This window comes from Channa argus, chromosome 7 (assembly GCF_033026475.1).
Source record: "Channa argus isolate prfri chromosome 7, Channa argus male v1.0, whole genome shotgun sequence".
NCBI classification, from domain to species: Eukaryota; Metazoa; Chordata; class Actinopteri; order Anabantiformes; family Channidae; genus Channa; species Channa argus.
This window is the reverse complement of record NC_090203.1, coordinates 2,628,502-2,649,418: the sequence shown is the minus strand read 5'-3', so window position 1 is coordinate 2,649,418 and position 20,917 is coordinate 2,628,502. Positions and strand designations below refer to the sequence as shown.

General features: G+C 41.8%; 1 protein-coding gene across 5 annotated transcripts in view; it reads right to left on the bottom strand.

Moving 5' to 3' along the window:
- The window catches only part of sema6cb (semaphorin 6Cb), a 136,199-nt gene that overhangs the window by 102,546 nt on the left and 12,736 nt on the right, over nt 1-20,917 (bottom strand). For 4 of the 5 annotated variants that reach the window (XM_067509349.1, XM_067509352.1, XM_067509353.1 and 1 more), the window contains exon 2: nt 17,464-17,554. The gene's annotated coding sequence lies outside the window, so the exon portion shown is untranslated. Of the gene's footprint in view, nt 1-6,600; nt 6,620-17,463; nt 17,555-20,917 lie in introns of those variants that run through there. The other variant, XM_067509351.1, reaches the window with a different exon arrangement.

Genomic DNA, 20,917 nt, shown 5'->3' with positions numbered 1-20,917 from the left:
TTTATTTAACGGTAACCTTCTATTTACAGAATCCTAGACCAGTTTTCTTACGTCTTATCATGAAGACATCTGTACAACCTGACAGTGTAAGAAATATTATGGTGGTGAAAAAAGTGACTTTGTTGTAGCCTTTTTGCCATTTCAATGTAAAGGGATGAAAAACTGGTCACTACGATTGCCATCATATTTTGAATCATCAAAAAATGAGGTCATTTGGACTTGGAGTGCGAAGTTGAGGTCCTGTTTTGCAATGGTCACCATGGCACTTCAGTGCTGCCTTAGCTCTGTAGTACGACTGCACTCTGTAAATTGGCAAATCTTGCATCAGGCCTCTGGAAAACTCTTCGTGTATTTATCAAGGATTTTTTTTTCCCTCTGATACTTTTGCCTGCTAATGAGATACGTTTTCTCTAGGTGCAGCTTTTCTTCTCAAATTTGAACAATTCAAACAGCTTCCTGGCTTTGTCCAGGTGGTTGCAATTAGACTTGATTCACCTTGAGCAAGGGGGGCAAACATCTCATTGCTCTGCCATGTGTCAATCAGGCTTCAGAATTGTTTTTCCAGAGGTGGCAACAACAACAGTGCCTGCTGAAGGTTCCCTTCAATCAGGGAGTAAAAGCAACATGTTGAACATGGCATCAATCGAGAGACACTCCTCTTGTAGCATCAGCCACAGTGAATGACAGCGCAGCTCTGAAGAGGCCCCTCTTTCTCTGAGCTGACAACACTGATTTAAATATCAAAACATGATGTAAAACGGTGATTAAAAGCCAATTACAGCTTGCGTCAATGAAAAGTCAATTAAGGGTTTCTGGGCTGTGAATGAGGTGTTTCGCCAAGGTGATGACAGGGGAAGCGGAGAATAAAAGGGAACATGAGGTATACAATGGACAGAAATGCCAAAAAGCAGTCGAAACAAACAGTTGCGATAGTGAGAAAGAGCAGAACACAACATTTAAATGAATACAGCATTGCAGTCAGATGTGTGAACATCATCTGCTGTAGAGGCAGGATTTCTTCCACTGCTGTCACCATGCAGTCGTGAATTATGAACACCTCGCTGAAAGGCAGCGTTCAATTGAGAATCTAATCCGTCCAGAACAGGAGGAGGAATGTTTTCAGAGAAAACCTTAAGAAAGTAAAAATACACCTTTCCTCCTATTCAAATGATTCCATTATAAAGTGCTAGAGCCTCCTGCCTGGCCAGGTTTCAGCTGACTGATCCCGTGTTACTTATTTATACACCGTAAAGTGAACGGTGAGGGGGGGAAGCAGGGGTTGTATTTAGGCAAAGTGCAAAGTGTAGCTGCCAGGCTTTCGATTAGCGGCCTGTAGCCTGCAGGAGCATCCTTCTGCGGTTGATGTCCTGGGAGAAGGGGTCGAGACTGCACACGCCGCTGCCATACCTTCACACGACGAGCCGATCTATGGGCTCCCCAACCCGGGGAAAAGAAATCTAAAGTGCTGGATGGCAAGCTAGTGCTGCTTAACCCTGTGCTTTAATTATTAGGAGAAGCCTGAAAACACAACACTCAACTCGAGAGGCTTGTTGCAGAGTGATAAAAGAGGTCCGGAGCGAGGGGGGGGGGGGACATTTTAGAGATGTGCCAAACTGGGGTGGATCTGTGCTGAGAGGATCAGTGTTCACGCTTGTTTGTCTGTTGCCGTTTGAGTTGTGAAAGGCCCCCAAGATGAGTAATGTAGTCAATCTAGTCCATTCTTTCACTGCAGCCCTACACAGCAACTTGGCAGTCGAAGATACCACTCTCTGCTTTTATTAGCTGGGTCACTGTGTCCCTCCCTCACCAGTTCACCCCCTAATCAACTCATGCGCACAATCAACAGGAACAAATTCTGCTCACGCACACAAGTAACACAAGTATGCAACTGTAATCAGGCACACAACCCCAGTGTTTATAACAGAGCGTTTTTCTTCCAAGATCTGAGGCTCTGAATCAGGGTCTGGCAATAAAGATTGGAGTTATTTAAAGGGAAAAAAAAAAAAATCTACAGCATATCAGTTGGGGTCAACGACACAGTGAGGGCCAGATGGTCATGTAGTCTTGGCTTTTCCTTTCTCAACAGCCACAGACTCATTTTAAAGGAATAAGCACCGGATTGTTGTGTACAGCGTTTCCTCTACATAAGCTCTTGACTTTCTCACCCTTTCTCACACCAAAATACAAAAAAAATTTATATAGTTTAGAATTTTACTGCAAAAGCCTGCTTGGGAAAAAGCCCTGAAAGTGATATTTATCAGTTTTGAGGAGTAATGACCGAGAGTACTGGATGTTAGAATGAGTTTGGTGATTGGCCAAGAACTGTTTTAACTGCTGGCTCACAACACATGCCTAAACTTGTTATTTATGCTTGACAACAAGTGAGTACAAGCTTTTCATTTTAATGTTTAATAAAGTGGACCCACGCCTTCAAACATTCATAAACTCGTCCGGCGGTTTTCCAAAAAAAATAAAATAAAAATCAGAGTTGTAAAGGCGATGAGAAAGATCTCACTTTCACCTGCTGAGCAGAGCTATTTGCTTTATTTTTGTTGTCGGTGTTGCTATTTGAAATGCTAATAAAAACTGGCATTTTTAACATTTGCTAAATGTATCTCAGAGGCTGTTCCATCATTTGTTTCCCTACATGGGGAGACTTGATGCGGCAGACGGAAGACACAGCGTTTTAGTGAATCTCTCCCTGCACCTGGAAGTGAGGTAAAGACCTGACAAGCCATGTTTTAAGAATAAAGTGTGTGAAAAACAGTTTACAATATTTGTTTACATCTTATTCAACCTCCCAGAAGCAAACCAGTCTACTGTATGACACATCACAAGTTCAAAGGGACATTTGTTAACTTTAACACCACTGTTCCTAATGTGGGAGTTAGATTAAACTGAACAGTCAAAGGAAAACAACCAGAAGAAATATTGTAAATGTGCATTGAGGCCATATACATACTGCACATGCATGTTACAATGAAATTCTTTCACTGCATTTCATTCCCCCGAGGCAGCAGTGGACAGACACAGGGGGCCCAAAGAGCTAGCGCTGAGTGTCTCACTCAGGGGACACACCTGGTGGGAAGGCTGGGATTTTCCTGCAGACTTTTGCATCCCATCCTGCCGCTCTACCCCTTGAGCTACCAGGCCGCTAGTAATGAGTATCTGCTTGCCTGGTTTTCACCTAATGACATTAACAGATCGCTGCTGATTTGAAACTAGTACTGCATTTGTATGAAGTCAGTCTGGAAAAAAATATCACCTGTGTATCATCTGGTTGTGGGGTTGAGGGTAAAAAAAAAAAAAAATTAAATAAATAGAAAAGATTGTATGCAAAATTTATTACTTCACTCTCTGCAGTTTGTGTGTGATCATGTGCTCGTTTTGCACAAACCAAACACGTCAAGAGAGCTGAGTTGCTGGAGCTCCGCTTTTGATCGTTCTTGTCTGTTCCTCGGCTAAACGAGCTCTAAACGAGAGGGGTGGAGGAACGACCGAGGACGCGAGTGGCTTATGTTGCTCGAGAGGCAAATTTTTGTCTGTTCCCTTTGCAGCAGTTTGGACAGTCATGAGCACACTAGCACGCAGAGGCAAATGCAACAATCCCCACATATCATCAGTGGCTTTTGTGAAGCAAAAAAAATAGGGGGTGAGTGAACAGAGAGGACAGTGAAACTGGATTTTGTTCCATTATGCATAATAACAATAGCCATAGAGCCGTGGTGTATTGCAGTAAGCTGCTGAGACTGTGGCCAAAATGATTCAACCACAAGGAAAAATTCTGTGTGCCTGCTGGGCCAAACCTTAAAAACTCTGCATGACCGTCCATAAATTCTCTTCTGAGAAGATAGAGTTCACGTCTAGCTGAAGAGCTCCAGCATGGTTCAGTGCCATTACTATTTGAAAAGGGAGAAGGAGAGTGGGGGGGTGGGGGGGGGGCTAGACCAGTGTGCAGAGAGAAATGCTTAAGGGGGGCACAGCAAGGGAAGAGCAGCTGACTTGTTGAACTTGGCGCATGGGTGAGTTTCATTCGTCAACAATGCATTAGAGCCTCTCCCTATTCAGGTTTCGCCCTTGAGACAACACGGCCTGGTCTGAGTTGGTATTAGGCAGTTGGGGAGCGTAAAGGGAACTGAGAAGAGACGCCAACAACCTTGGGAAGAGTCATCCTCCCACTGTGTCAAGCTCATAAAAACAGACTCCCATGCAGCACTTTAACATACCTCTACCCAACAGTAATATCAGAAAAAAAACACCAATAAAGTTGGGAACTTCAAATTTTATTTTGGCTGTGTTGATTTTATGCATTATGCATTAGAAATTTGGCGTAGGAGAAAAGGAATAACTAATTTATGAGCTTTTGGGGTAGTATTGTGCCAAAGATGTTAAAACTGCACGGACCTAATGAATATTCAGCAAAGAATATACAGTGGATTCAGAACTTTTTACGATCCCTTCATTTCGACTTTACACAATTGCCATTTTTTAGTTTGCAAACGGATTAAAAATTAATGACTGAAAGCTGTAATTTTTAAGAAGTGAAATAAATGGCATGTTCCAGTGTTTGGCTCTATTAATCAGGTGAAACAAAACAAAACAAAAAAAAAGACTGAGATTTAAGTGCTGTCCTCAGCTTTGATTTGTGGCTCTTTATATCCATGTTGAGTGAAGAGCGAAGACCTTGTAGCACTTTTTGAAACGCGGTGCCTCAAAACAATAATCATATCTGTAAAAGTCACTGTGGATATGGAATCACATCATGGATGATTGATAACGATTGACTGTAGGCGTTGAATGACATGTTCTCCCTGTGCTTGTGTGGGTCTCCTCCGGGTACTCTGGTTTCCTCCCAGTCCAAAAACACGCATGTTAGGTTAGTTGGTGAATCCAAAATTGCCCGTAGGTCTGAATGGTTGTCTGTCGGTGTATGTCTCTGTGTGGCCCTGCGATAGACTGGCGATCTGTCCAAGGTGCACAGCTGGGACAGGCCCCATTTCGTTAGTTCTTTATTAGCTGTAACAATCCGGATCATCGGTGTCCTGTTGGACAAACTACACACATGCGTGTAGGTGGAAATTCTGCACACTGCAGCTCTTTGTGTGTAAATATGGCACCGTAAAAGTTTGCCTGAATTCCTTGGATTGGATTAGTTCTTACATTAAGTTTTTATTCATCATGGGCAGCTTGGCTTTGGTGTCAGATCAGCTGCAGTAATCCTCTGCCTCTCTTATCTAGACACCAACCACAGTCACTTAGTTATGCAGCCTTTTTCCCCTATAGCCTAATATTAGAAGCCGATTAGGAAAGTGTCTCCGTCTTCTCCTGAAGTGACCGGGGTGATCTCAGCAATCTGCAGAAGTGTTTGCCTTTATTTCTGAATGAAGAAAAGCTGTAGGTACTCGAATGTACTTGTACGTAGTCTCTTTGAAAGAGTGGTACCAGGACATCCCTAATTGTTAATATTGTTGAACATCTATTAAAAAGAAAAATACCACAATCACATGTTGGAACCTGTAATATTTTGTAATGACAACTGAAACTCTTGAAATAAGGTTCAATTGTTCCAAATTGTTTTGCAGTGGATGAACTGTACTTTCGATGGCTTATGGAATAGAAAAATAAAACTACACTCCCTTGTGCTGCTGCGCCTGTGTAGATTTGTAAAGAACCAGTTTCTTTCCACCTTGGGGCAGGTGCGTCGCAGCCAGACAGGTAGGTAATGACACCCGTTTTCCACCTGCTTGGACAAACCTGCTCACTGGCAGAGTTTCCCCCTCTACTTTTTAGCACAGTGCCACATCCGACTGGAAGTGGATGAAATACAATACACACATACACAGCCAGCAAATTTAGCCAAGCTATTTCATGGAACACTGAAGCACAAATACTGGGCACAGAAGGTGGAGTATATGCTGCAGAATGGCTGCTGATAACGGTTGGTTGGTCCACAGCAGAGAACATCTCCAGAGTCTTTGGGTTACTACCACGAATTGATAAACACAGCGTTAACATTTAGTGACTCTCTATAATGCCAGAGATGAAAAAAAAAATTAAAAAAAAAACTGGGTGAAAAGCCTTTTGACCACAAACACACCCCTAGATTTATGCTATCGGACTCAGCCGTCCTTTCCAACTGGAGCAACAAGGTGAAATATGACGTCTTTTACACCTAAATATACTAAAATGTGTCTGACATGATGGCACAAAATTAATAAAAAATGTATAAATAACACTACGAATTGGCTTCCAAACTAGCTCCGATATCACTTAAAGGTTATTGAGGTGAGTGGTGATGTTAACAATAAGAACCATAACTCTAACAGTGTCACAGCTTCAGTCCTCACTCACACACACACACACACACACACACACACACACACACACACACACACACACACACACACACACACACACACACACACACACACACACACACACACACACACACACACACACACACACACACACACACACACACACACACACACACACACACACACACACACACACACACACACACACACACCTTCTCAGACCCGGTTTGTCATGGCTGTGGGTGTGTCATAAGAAAATGTTGCTTGTAAAATGCATCCTTACTTGAGAAAAACAAAGGACTCGTGACACCCTCCAAGCAGAAAAGGCCTCAGCCTTGGTGACTGGATCTGAAGGGTATGAACAATCCGCCGTCCTTTAGCCCTCTGTGTTGACAGGAGGCTGGGGGCCAAGCAGCGGACACCTCCTCAGGAAAAGCACTCCTGACAGGGCAGCAAGAGTGTAATAGATTTGAAGTTTTCCACTTGGTGCTGAGAGTGTTGAATCACCATGGAAACCGAGATGGTTATTTGGCAGCTTTGAACGGCTTTTGGTTGGAAATACTTCGGCTACAGTGCTACTTTTTTGCTCACGCTTATGAAAAACCTCCATTTGCACGCTGCTCCTCGTCTCTGATCATCCTCCCCCCCTCCCCCCTTTCCTCTTCCTCCCTGCTCAGTAAAGCAATCACAGCCCTGCAGTGCAAGAGTGTCTTAGCAATGGTAGATAAAGGCTAGGAGATTGTCAGTAATGACGGGTCCACCAGCGTTGAAACTTCCCCGAGCTGCTTGTTTCAGCAGTAATTACGACGGGGGAAACGGTGCACCGTGACTGGCTCTAAAAAGCTTACCAAGCCTTTTGCTTGTGATGCCGTGTCAACTTTTTTACGGTAGCCAAGTCATTCGGATATGTAAAAAGGGGACTTAAAAGCTAAACAAAACGTGTGAAACAAAGAGGTAAAAGGCAGAGGCAGCAGGCTCGGCACGGAGTGATTTAGAGGCCAGGCAGGGGGAGGGGAAGAGCGGGTAAATGCTGTGAAGTCTATGAATAGGGATGAGATTGGATCATTGCTGCTCAGTGTTCTTCAATCACAGCTCTGTTCAAGAAGGTGGAGAGTGAAATGATGAGACAGGTGAAAAAGAATACAAGACAGCGGACGGAACAAATAACGAAGGAGGAGGATGGGCTCCAAGAGGCAGTGGAGGAGTGATTGAAAATAAGCAAAAGCAAGGAAGAAATAAATGATAAGTGTGTGTGTGTGTCAGGAAAACACACACACACACACACACACACACACACACACACACACACACACACACCCTTCCTGTGCCACTTTCTGAAGCCAGCTCTCTCACAACTGCTTCATCCTCACCTCCTGCTCTGATCCCATCCACCCACTCTCATACCTGTGATCTCCGAGACACACAGGTGCTTATGAGGAGAGCGCCTAACACCAACCCCCACCCCCTCCATGGATGAGCCCTGCTGGAGATGTGTGCTGACGTGGGGGGAAATTCAGGGTATGAGCTGCATCCACGGGCATGCAGTGCCCCGCTTCTTTATCCCATTATTGGGTGGAAATTGAACACTGAGGCCAGGGACAAAGCCTGCTGAGCAGGGATGAATGGAGATGAACTCATTTCAAAACACCCACACACATGTAGATGTATGAGACGGTTGATATTATTAAAAAACTGTGGGTGCAGGAGGGGCTAGGGTCTCGGGACGGAGTGAGATTTAATGAACGTGTTCACTTGTGTCAGCCACCATTGAGAAGTCATCCATCATGGGTCGGTCACACGGTGCAGAGTTGTGGCCGAGGGTGGTCACGATTAAGGAGGACTTAATTCAAGTCAGACCCCTCCAGGAGGGAAAAAGGCATCAATATAAGTGCAGTCATTGCACAGCAGAAATGAAAAACTAGGTGGGTATTTATAGCTTGGTGTAGTAAATATACAATTTAGAGGCAGAAGTGCCACACAGCTAAAAATGCATTTCCATGCAATTAAACTTTATAAATGCCCCATGATCTCATACAGTACAGGCAAAATATTTACATGCCAGGTTGCAATGAAGCATTGAATGAATCAGGGGAGAGAATATTGATCTTTTTTCCCCCCAACAGACCTGAACAAACTCTAAGGCTATTATCATTTCACTTCTTTAAATATATCGGTTATCGGCTACAACTAGCTGTAATAAATCATTTTACACGAATTTTATATAGCAGCCAAACCTTGTTGGTGAAGAACAACAGGTTAACGTCTTAGAGGTTTGTTTGGTTTTTTTTATATTACTGCCTTTACCTTATTAAGATTGCAAAAAAAAAAAAAAATGTAATTATTATAATTATGATAACTGATACATTTTCAAGCATGTGTGCGTCTTTCCAGATGGGAAACAGGTGCTTTTACTTGGATAAATGTAATAAAAGAATAACGCGAATATTTGACTGCTGGTGGGCAAAGAGAAAAATGTTGACTTGTCCGTGCATAAGTTGGAATTTTCACTTTTGAACGATGCTTTTACTTAATGTGAGATTGTTGCAATATCATCATAGCCAGATAAATCCATCTTGCAACAATAAGAAAAACAATCATAATATTACCATATTTAAAATGAATGAGGGGGCCAAAACATTGGACCTACCTCTTCTTATAATGCACGATGTACGACTCCACTACCCACTTTGACCTTAATAATAAACACAGATTTATCATCTTTCTGACGGTTTTAAAAAAAAAAAAAAAAAAAAAAAAAAAAAAAGAGAGAAATGATAACATTGTAAAAGTAAAATTCATGGCAGAGCCTTTGTATTGGATTGTAGTTCATTGCACACATGGTCATAATGTTATGACTGATCGGTGTAAAAGCACAGGGCATCAAATTAAACATGTTGACTAATCTCTGGCTAGAACGTCAGTAAACATTCTCAAGATGAGCACATTTACATTCCACCAAACAGCTTGTAATCACCCATTTAAATGACATATGTTGGCAATTAATACAGCAATCTTCCTTAATGCTCCACCTAGGGAATTTGTAAACATCAATTATAAGAAATATGAGAGCATCTCAGATAAAAAGCCTCATGCTCTGCAGCAGACGCGGCATGATATTAGCCTTAAAAAATAAAAATAAATAAAAAAAAAAAAAAAACTCTCCCTCTTCAAGCTAATACGTTACGTTTCCACCAGCCACCTCCACCACTTTATTTTCAGAAGGAGAAATTATGGTGGTGTGAAAATACCCAAGTCAGTCTGACGGATATATGAGTGGAAACCTGTCTTTAAAATGCAAAGAAAATAACCCGGCACCACAGCTCTGCTGTCAGTAAGACTGATCAGACGGGTCCGTCCACATTATTCCAGCAGCTTCTGATCCGTAATCACACACTGCATCAACTGCACATAAACCATTGCTGTTTAGAGTCAATAGTCACACTTCAACATTGCCCTGGGGGCACACACACACACACACACACACACACACACACACACGAACCAATTTTGTCAATTTTGCCTGAACTGACACTTCTAGAAACTACTCATCACAATAGCTTTAGATTTAATTTACCTGGTCAAGTGCTGCAACATGAATTAAAATGTAAACCAACTCCAATTAGTTGTTGAAAAGATAAAGTTCATACTTTTCATCTGACCGTTAATAAAGTGGACATAGTGAGGGGTGACAACAGTTTGGGTGTGTCTGTGTGTGTCTGTGTGTGTCTGGGTGTGTCTGGGTGACCAGTCGTTTGATTATGAAGCCCTGCTAGATTCAGAGCACCTGGGATCAGGGCCCTGGAGGCTGTGAAAGAGTCGGTAGCCAGCATCCTGGTTCATGCAACTCTTTCCTTTAGTTGGGTTATGGTTGATCTTTCAACACTCTGCTCGATGCACCATTTCCACACGTCCACAGGCCCTCTACTGATTCATAACGTGTCCTAAGTTTTGTGTCCTTTCCCGTTTTTGTCATGGCCCGTGAGCCGGGTTATGAGGTCGCCCACTGGTTTGAAGCCCAGGGTTGTTGCTTATTCCCCACGTTTGTTGCCCTGGTGCATCAGACTGAATGCTTGACTTGAAAGCTGCTTTCAGACGTGCAGTGAAACCCCGAACATATCTAGACATTAGCTGCAGGAGCTGTATGTAGGAACACAAATGTCAGACATTAAACAGACAGTGTAGGTAGGCTGGGAATTTACCCTGCAACTTCTGCAACCCATCCTGCTGCTCTACCCAGTGAGCTAGTATTTCCACTTGAGGGGGGGGGTCTGACCCGCTGTGAGAAAAGTGTTTTTGAGGGAACAAAATGCCACCTATGCATTAGAGATGGATTGAGCTCTGTAATTAGGCAGAGGATATGCTTCAAATTAATGCTAACATTAGCTAAATTCTGCTAAAAAGACACGGCATTGTAATAAAGCAATGACTGAAAATGACTGATAATTTTTATATAAAATTAAAGCCTGAAAACCAGATTCCAATCCACAAGCTGATAAGTGTGGCTCACAAGTGAACGGTTAATCCCACCGTTTAGAAGCCTGTCAGTCTTAATCATTTAGACGAAAGTGGAGCCAGGATTTAGTTTGTAGCCAGCATCAAGCTGCCATCAGTGGGATTGTACTTTAACTAGCACAGCTGGTGGCTCAACTGGTTTCACCCACCAGCTGTGGGTCCGACAGGAACCGCTCAAAAATTTTAAATCGTATAATAATAATAAATTCATAAATTAAATGAAAGAGAAAAGCGCATCAAAGCCCAGTTCTAAGATTGTGCTCACTGGCAGGTTTTACAGGGTCGTTTACAGGCCGTCGCTCAGCGGTTTTTGAGGACAGAGTGACTTAATTAACCAGATTAGACAAAGACAACAAAGTAAACTTCTCTGCTGTGGTTCAAAAGAAAGTAAAGGAACTGCAGGCCTGACTGCCCCCCAAGCCCACTGATATCATCTCAGATCCTTTAAGTAAGCCGGGTAAGATGACACCCAGTGTTACTAAGGAAGCCGTAGTTAATGACTTAATCCTTGTTGAGCTGCAGCTAGCTAACCTTCACCAATGGTTACACCAGGCTTACTGACATCTCATGCTCACCTGAGTGTGAATGTGGGATTCAGCTCTGACTGAGTCGCCATGCAAAGACTGCACACTTTCTGGACATCAATAAGGGAAATAATGTATAATCCCAAACCCCGGGAGGCCACTTAAAGTAATTACCATGTTGTACATGCAGATGTATTGGTTGAATGACTGTGAGTTCTGAACTCCCAGAAATTTGCAATAAGGCTTCACTGTAATCAAGGCCTCAAATGAGTCAGCCGTTTGAATTGTTAAAGCAATTAAGACACTTGATTAGACGTATTTAAGTCGCAGGACACAATATGAGGAGAGAAACACAATGGGCAAGAGGGCTCAACTGGCTCTGAACAAAAGAAGCAATCATTTAACTAACAAAATAAATTATAGCTACACCAATGTTTTGTGCAAAACAATTTTTTGTCACAAATTATGATGCCCATTCTTAGTTTTGTTTGACAAATAAATCCCGCTCTTAATGCTGCTGGGGAGGATACATTGTCAATCTAAGAGATCTTAGAAAACGGGCTTAATGGATTGTTCATGCAATATTATTGTCTTATTATTATAATTAATATGATTATTATACCACTTTGTCATTAGGTTTGGGCACAAACAATACACACAAGGTTTGGTTTAGGTTTAAAAAAAAAGGTTTTGGTTAGGGAAAGAACTTGGAATGCAGTAAAATATAATCGAAGTCTTGAGTTTTTCGGACCACCCGTACACCGTGAAGGCATCTTTACAAAGACTTTGAAATTATGTCACTATGGTTCCTGTAATATTTACTATGCTCGCTACATGTTGCCAATTTCCTTCACGTCTCACTAACAATAACTGTGGCAGTATGTACTAGGTGACCCACCAAACCATAAGTGTGGGTTCAACGGCGTGAAAAGCTTCAAATCTGTTGAGAGGGTGTCTGTCTATGATATGAAAATGTATATTTATAAATTAGATAGTTGACATGTTGACAAGACTTATTTTTCTAACCATTATGCAAGAACTGCATAAGAATTTTAAAGAGTTCCTGCAGCCAACATCCGACTGTGTGTCATAAAAACAAAAATACAACAAACAAGGAGGAGTGTGCAAAAGTCCTCAATTCACTTAGTGAAAACAGGCTCGTGAACGCAGCACAAAGCGAACAGCCAACTACACGGCATTGTTATGCACACACATTTTAATATCAGACTACTTTCTTCATCTGGCATGCACTCCCACAAATCTTTGTCTGCGTTATCTGAGAATTTAACAAGGGATCATCCTCTAAAGACATTTGCAGTGAATTAGAGCAATTTGTGGCCAACAAAAAAGAAAAAGAATGAAAGATGAGCGGTGACTCTAACAGAGATGTATCTAATGACAGAGCCTAAATCTCAGGCATCCAGTCAGCCTGTGAGCGCAGCTGAACAATGTCAGTGAACTTTCTGAACAGTGGAACATTTTTTCAAACTAATTTGCAGGATCCAACCTCTACTTGCACTGTGGATTCTAAGCAGCAGTTTAAAAAAAAAAAAACAAGAGCAAGAAGAAAAACTATGAAGATACATCAGCTTTTAGTGCTTTCAGCCTAAGTTGCTCTCACGCTTTCTTTGGTTTATGTTTCATGCCAGCTACTGTTACTTTTGTCTACGTAATGATACTGTTTTTGATGTACATTCACAGTCAGACCCAAGAGCTCTGCAAACATCACTATCTTCTCTTCAGAAAATGGCTCCCTCCAGTGAGAGAGCCTCTTCCTATTCAGGACACAAACATCTTGGGGTCACCTGAAGAATGGCACAAGAAAAAGCTGAGGTGAACCCTTTGCCGTCTTTGCTTGCGGTGGACCAAATTTTTTCCCCCACCTACTCAAGTCCCTGTATCCCTGTAGCTTTGAAGTCCAGCCAGCCGAAGGGCTTTGAAAAAGCCTGCAATGTCCCCGCCGTGACCAGGCGGGGGATTAGCCAAGCCCTGCAGGACAGAGTGGAAAGAGGACGGAAGAGGGCTGGAGGAGAAGTGGCGCCCTTTTCCACCAGGGCCACGTATGCGCAAGCAGCACTCCCTCTGGCCAGAGCTGTGGGGGATTAGCAAGCTACTAAGGAAGCACAAAACAGACACCCAGCCCCCCTTTTCATGAGTTCCACAGAAGCCAATTTACAGCAGAGAAGGGGAGAGACCACTAGTTCCCTCATAAATGCCTATTGTTTTAGAGCAAAATCCGCTTCTGTGAGACGACAAATACTTTCAGGATGACCAAGTCAGGGAAGGAAGGATCAGTAAAGGGTTTCGATCACTGATATGCACAAATCTTAATATTCACAGAGCAGAAAAAATAGACAGTAAAGCTCCTAATCTCAGCATCAGTCGTGATACAATCAGCCACTGGGGGACATCCGTCCGGAAAGTTAGTCTTCCCTTGTGAGCCAAAACAAGAGATTCCTCCTCTAATCCATTCTGAGCTCCAATATTTGCCTACACTTTGAGAGGTAAATATTTCATAAATGTTCCGCGCTCAAGATTTATTACAAGCTGTGCCATCAGAGTCTGGGAACTATAAAATCTCTTAGGATAGAAAATAGGCAGAATATGATGTCTTTATGAAGTGTATGTTGTCAAAATGTGTCACTGGAATTCATAATGAAAGGGTTATTTTATTTTTACAAAACAGGCTTTTTAGTGTCTATTGCCGACCAAGATATCATGTCTCACTGAAGTGCAACTGAATCCAAAAAACAACAGCATCTCAGGACACGATAAACAACTCGCAACTAAAGCCAGTGAAGATGCGCGAACAATAGCCCTTGATATTTTCTTTTTTACAGCAGATTCACTGCAAATTCACTGCTTCCTCCCCATCCACGCATGGGTCTTTTGTTTTATGTGTGACTGAAAAGCGCCAGAGGACTTTGCCCTTCATCCCTGTGTTGTTACAGCGTGTCTGGTGGAAATGGAAGACTGGTCTGTAGGCGTGGGTGTGCAAGGAAGGAACTAGGCGGCCATGCCAGCCCATCAGACTTGAGCGGTCTTAATAAAGCCTCCTTCTATCCACCCCAGAGATCTCCTCACCCCAATTATACGCTGGACACCTCTACCCCCACCACCTCACCATCCAGCTCCCAGCTCTGATCATGGCTCTGCCTTTGCTGTGTTCAAAGCCCCAGAGACCTGCGCAATATCAGGCTGCTGGTGGCATTTGCTTCACAGTCTGCTGCCTGAATTAATGTATCACAACTGTTCAGCCACTGTAAACTTAAATCTAATTTAAGTTAAAATATTAGACTTCTCTCTTCCAACAATATTCTTCAAACACACCCATCAATCCAAAATACACACACAGCGAGTGTCGACCTGTGCAGACATGCCTCAAATGGCCTCTCAAACACTTTTAGTTGGTAAATTATTTAAATTATCAGGTGATCAGGTCCGACGAGTTTTTATCAGCAAACCAGCATCGGGAGCTGAAAGCGTCATCGAGTCATTGTGCAATAAAATGTGAGAACTGAAAAACATTTCTAGGAGTTTAATAAATCAATACATTGGAGGGTTTTGGTTTCTGCATTTTTTTTGAGTGCAATCGTAGTTTATGCTTTGGTCAAATGAAAAAAAGTCTGCATGTGTTCATTTCGTTATTTTGGATTCGTAATCATTTTATAGGCTCATGATTTAGTGTCAAAAAATGTTGACTATAAAAACACTGTTAATTGAAGTATTAACAACAACTACGTGAATCAAGTTACTCTTTCAGATGCTGTGTTGGAAATGTTCTTCATCCATCTGCAGCACAGGTTTGTAGAAGAACGAACAAGGTTCACGACAACTGCACAACACACAGAGTTCAGTGGGTGTCAGGAGGTGGATGCTGACATCTAATAGTTACCAGTTCCTCGTGCTTGGAGTGCCAAACATAACATAATGAAACAAAGATGAAGTGCACTCAAGTGATGTTTAGATCCTGCTTCAACGTCTTCATGAGTGTTTGAACTGATATGAATACCAGAAAGGCTAAACTATGGTCAACAAATCCTGGCTACGTCCATCATGCTGACGTAAGGTTGCACAAACTGGAACCTGAATGGAATCTCTCTCCAACACCAAATTCTCACACTTGCAGATTGATGGGTTACAGGAACTTATTAGCTTTTACCAATTAATTAAAGCTTTGCGAGTTCCTCCTGTTTACAAGACATGGTTCACTTGCAATCGATCAGCGTGACCCTGAACAAACAAAATAAGAACGTGCCCACAGGAGCCAACTTCTCTGATGAGGTACACACCAAAGAAAAATTAACTGTGAGCCTAAACAGACCCCTAATCTAACAGGAACGTGTTCGGGCGTAGCAACAAGTCTAACGGCAAAACGGATCCAGAGAAGAAGAATAGAGAGCACACAACTGCCACTCTTGATATATTGCTGATTGCCCATTTGTGTTTTCTGACATTTTTGCTGGTTTTATGTTCCGATGCGTTCAAGGTCACAGTGGGCCTGCATCTGGCTATCCATCTGTTTCCAGCTGTCCCGTGAGGCGTTCCGTCATCTCCGCTCCTTGGTCCTGTCCTCTACTGTCCACATTCAGGCCCACCCCCGGGGGGGAAATGCCCAGCCAGACACACTATAGCCTTCAGAGTTTCTCAAGCATTTCAGCAGTTTTTCTCCTCTCCGACAACCTGACAAACTCACCTCACTGTATGACCAGCTGTGGACCCTCCATCAGTGATGGCATCTACACATCAATTAGTCAGTATCAAAACACTCATTATGTACGCAACTTGATGTCAGGGGCTTTTCAGTCTGCACAGCATATGACACATTATATCCTTAGACCCTTGAATCAGATAAGAAAAATGAAGAGATAAGACAAAGCACTTTATCTCTCTAAAAAAAAAAAAAAAACACACAGAACAAAGCCACATTCAACAGACAGCACAGATTAGATGCAGCAGTGGCAAACAGCACAAATACAGTACGCAGAAACAAACACAAAGCTATGAGCTGCAGCACAGCAGAGACACAATTTACTAGAAGCTAGGGCAGTGTCATATTGCATCTTCACAATATATAATTATTCCCCATAATGAGAATTTTGTCATGTGGTCAATATTGCAAAAATGGAAACAGAGCTTGTGTGTTGATTGCAATGTTTGCACATGTGCCGTAAGAATGAAAGCAAATGATAAAATATGGACGAGAGATACTGAGGCTAAACGGTGAATCATTTTTAAAAATCGATTTCGCAATTTTCAAAGAACACAATCTTCAAATGTGAAAGCTGTGAGACCTGCCCCTCCCCTGCCTGCAGAGGAACTTTTACATACAAGGGCAACATGAAAAAGTTGTTTCTACGCTATGCTGAGCATTCTCATCATTCAAAGCTCGTCTGCAATGAATAATACAATCGCACATTAAATCGCCATCGTAATAATTCCCCTCAAAACATTGCAATTCATTTACGTATTTTCCCTGTATCATTCGGCCTTAATAGATGCTGCTGTGAAGGACTTGGGATTTTTATTTTTCATCACTATGTTATGGCTCTAAAGAGAGTCTGCTGATGTCACTAGCATCCAAAATATATTGTACTGATACCACAGTATCCTTTAGACTGCGTTCACAGAAATACTGTAAAACACTGTGATATCATTTCCAGTTTGTATTCACCTACAAACGGTAACACAACTACAAATTACAGCCAAGAAGTTACATTTGTGCAAACTCTCATTGTAATACCAAGAATATTTGAGACCATGAATCCAATATTTTAATATTATATTAGCTGACCTTTTTAATTTGAGAAGGTAAAAGTATTGAAAAGGTACTTTCTGATATTTGAATTAAATGTGTAGATAATTGAGTAAATGATATCTAGATTCAAAGCTGTTTCAGTAGCAGTAGATCTACTATACAACCATAAATGAAGTGGTCTCCAAACATCCTCTGGAAGTAGATCTTTCTCTTTGGCATTTCATCCAATACGGTGTAAAAGACTGTAAATAGAATCCAGTCCTTCCTGAAGCCAATGTTCTGTGATTTCTATACAGAAGACTGGACAGTGAATTACACAGGATTAAATTTAAAAAGAAACAGGATTCCGTACCTTAGTTTTCAGCTAGTACAACTGCAGCGATCCACCGAGCAGACAGGTTTTCCAGGTTGGTGTAGGCTTCAGAGAGCAGCTGTCAATGTATCTGTGAATTAAAAATAAGTAAAATTATTAGATCTGTATTTGTATGAGAGTGCAGGATATCGAACAGTGATGCAACCCAAGCCTCTAAACACACTCAAAGTGATCATGTTGCATCTCCCTTCAAAGAGCTCCAAGACACACTCGCTTTCATCTGGGAAAATGCTGAAATGTGATATGAAAATCATAACCACGTCGGTTTGAACTTGTGATGCTTGCATGACAACAGGTTGCTTTTGCTATAAGGGACCAAAATCTTTTGACAAATTCCAGAGCTTAAAGCTTCTCAAGTCTGATGATGGCATCTCAGCTGCCAATCTGCTCCCAGGAAAACCGCTTCCCCTTAAACAGAGCTGCAAATGGTTTTACTAAATAACATGGCATCTGCATGCTTGCAGGATAATTTGCAGTGCATTTCAGAGCAACTTCAAAACTCATTTTCTCTGCTTTGGAAGAAGCCAACTCCTCAACATACTATATAGCGAATCAAAATAATTTCCTGCTCCATACTTTCCACTTAAACATATAAAAAGCAATCAGAGGTTTAATCTTATTACTTCATCTCAGAGGTTAAGCACCAAATTTACGTGTACTTTTTGTAATTTTAGAAATTCATTAACCAGCATGCTGTTCTGAAACATATTTGATTTAGGACTAGAAAATTTCTGTGGAGCATCTCCACATCTGAACAAAAAAAAAAAGTGTTGGAAAAAAAAATAAAAATAAAAAAATCAGACCCTGTGCTTTTTGGGTTTGTCATAGAGAAGTAACGACATAGTCGAATCCCAACCTGCACAAAGACAAATTCTGATAATTGGTGACAGGGGTTTTGAATAGAAGTAGAAGGAGCCCAGAAGACCTACAGAGGCACCAACATCTGGATTAGTGGAAAGTACAACTGCTGTGTCCTGGGTAGCGTACCAGTGGGCACGGGGGTCATTATTTTATTGTTTCAGTGGTACAGAGTGAAATGTGGCTCGACAGGAGAATGTGCTCACCATCTGTAGGAATTCTTAGCGCTTAGCTCTACAATCGCTGTCTGGGAAACACATCAAAAGGCAGATAAGGCTGTTAAGCGATAAGGCACTTGAAGTTCCCAGACTACAAATTGCTGCTAAATGCAACATGAACCATTCACTGGAGCATGATTATGCTTTATAGTAGACGTAAAAAGGGCTTCGGTAACGCAGGTCAGCTGGCCATCTGCGAGAGCCATGCCAACAGGTCTCCCAAGGCTTTGGATTGATGCCATTTGGATGGTTAAACTCTCGCAAAAAAGTTCTTCGCCTCTCACAAGTCCATTCCATTGTGTGGTGATTGGTTTTAACACGTGAGAGCAAAACTGCTCTCCTGAGTTAAAATTAACTCAAACACAAGCACAAAGTGCTGACTAATGACAGTACTGAGGGAGGTTTGCATTTCACAGTGTGGGCTAATCTGTCCTGACCCAGTGGAGAGAGTGAAAAAGAAGAAATGATTCCCTGACTAAAGCACTGGGCTCAGAATCAACTCCCTGACAAAATGCATAAATAATATCCGTCAATGAGAACAAAGTTGGAGCCACAACTAAAGGAACAGTCACATCCATGCTTGGCCTCTGGACGGTGGCACCGGATGTTTTAGTCGTGCTTGGTTGGGCCACCTTAGCTCTTTGCCTACATAACCTGCAGACATCATTATGGCTTCACGGAATCTTCAAACCTCACACTTGTTTATTGATCTAGCATACAGACACAAAGCGGCGGGAATAGGAGGTGATACCGCAACATCTCTGGTTACACCAGCTCACATTTACAACGCAACACGTGCTCAGAGGAATGCAGGGCATGAATGATTAGCCACACAGTACCTGTTTATTTGACTGTGCTAAACGTACCAACTGGGTGGGGATTGTGAGGGGGAAAAAAATAATCTCACCCAACACTCCCACGCACCCCTGATCCCCCTACCCTGTTATTAATAGGCCGGCAGCCATTTAATTAAAGTGAGGACTCTGTAGGAAGATTTAGTCATTGATCTGTGCAGATCCAAACTCGCAGCTACTTGGGATCATGCAAAGCTCAATTTTATTGCAATTTACTGGTCATCCTTTAAAAAAAATAAAAAAGTATTGCTGCTACCCATCTCCTTGCCTCTTATTTCTTTTTTCCACCCCAAGCAAAGCCTAATTTAACAATCAGTCAGTGGCTGTGAGAATATTACTTTTTTCGCTATGGGTGTCTCTGTGTTACTTAGTGCTTAAAAAGTCAGAATTGAAAGGTTTAATTTAACTCAACAGTCAGACATTTATGACCCATATCTGGCTAAAGAATGCGTTTGACGCCCAAAGCTCAGTTTTTACCTTTGAGCAACAATTTGATCGATTACACTAATTAAACAAATGTAGTTATTTTGTAAATTGATTCAGTCAAGTAAAGCGTAGATCACATATTGACACATATTGTTCCATCAGACAAAGCGCATGACAAAGCTGTTCAGCTTGGAACATCGGCTTCAAATTTTCAAGCCCATCAGATTAAGAAAAATCAAGTCTGAGGGTGATGAGGTGTTTTTTCAGGCTCATTTTTCACCTTTCGTTTCACTTGAAGAGGTGGGAGACATTTAAATGGCATCAGGCCATGGCAGATACTGGATAATGACAAATGATTTTATTCATAATTACACTTGTCCTTCTAGAATTGGATCAAAATTAGACTGGTGTGCAGCCTACGCAACAGCTCAAATGAATTTATTTATGATAAAAAGTTAAACCCTTAAGAGCTACTGACAAACAGCTGTGTATAAGTTAGGGGCTCGCTGGTGAAAGAAATATCTCGAAAGGAGAATAAAGTTAAGTTGAATTATCTTATTACCAAGTTCAAGTCCAAAAGAGAAAAATCATGTATTGCTTGTTGTTTTCTGCATTTTATAATTTGACTTCCTGTCTTTGTCACCTTGCTACTCTATGATGCATCAAATCCTTCTACTAAAGTTGTTTTCTACCCTTTATTGTACTTTTTATATTTCAAAATTCAGCCACATCACATCTACATCCAGTCAAATGCAAATGTTGGTAACGATTGGTGAATTTTATACAGCTGTCCACATAGAGGTAAAACTTGAAATGTGTCTTTAGCTTTTTAGAGTGGTGGAGAAAAAGCTTTCATTGCCCTCTGTTGACTAAAGAATTGTCATACTTTCTGATATGTTCGTCAAAACGCGAAGCATTTCATTGTCCCTGTGTTTACAACCTCAATGTCTCCATCTTTGTACACAATAGCATCACAAGCAGTTATTTCTTTTACACACCAAATTGTTCGGATTTTAACCGAATTCAAAGACCTGCCGCTCTGTTACTGTCACTGAGAATCTAGGAAAGTGAGAATTT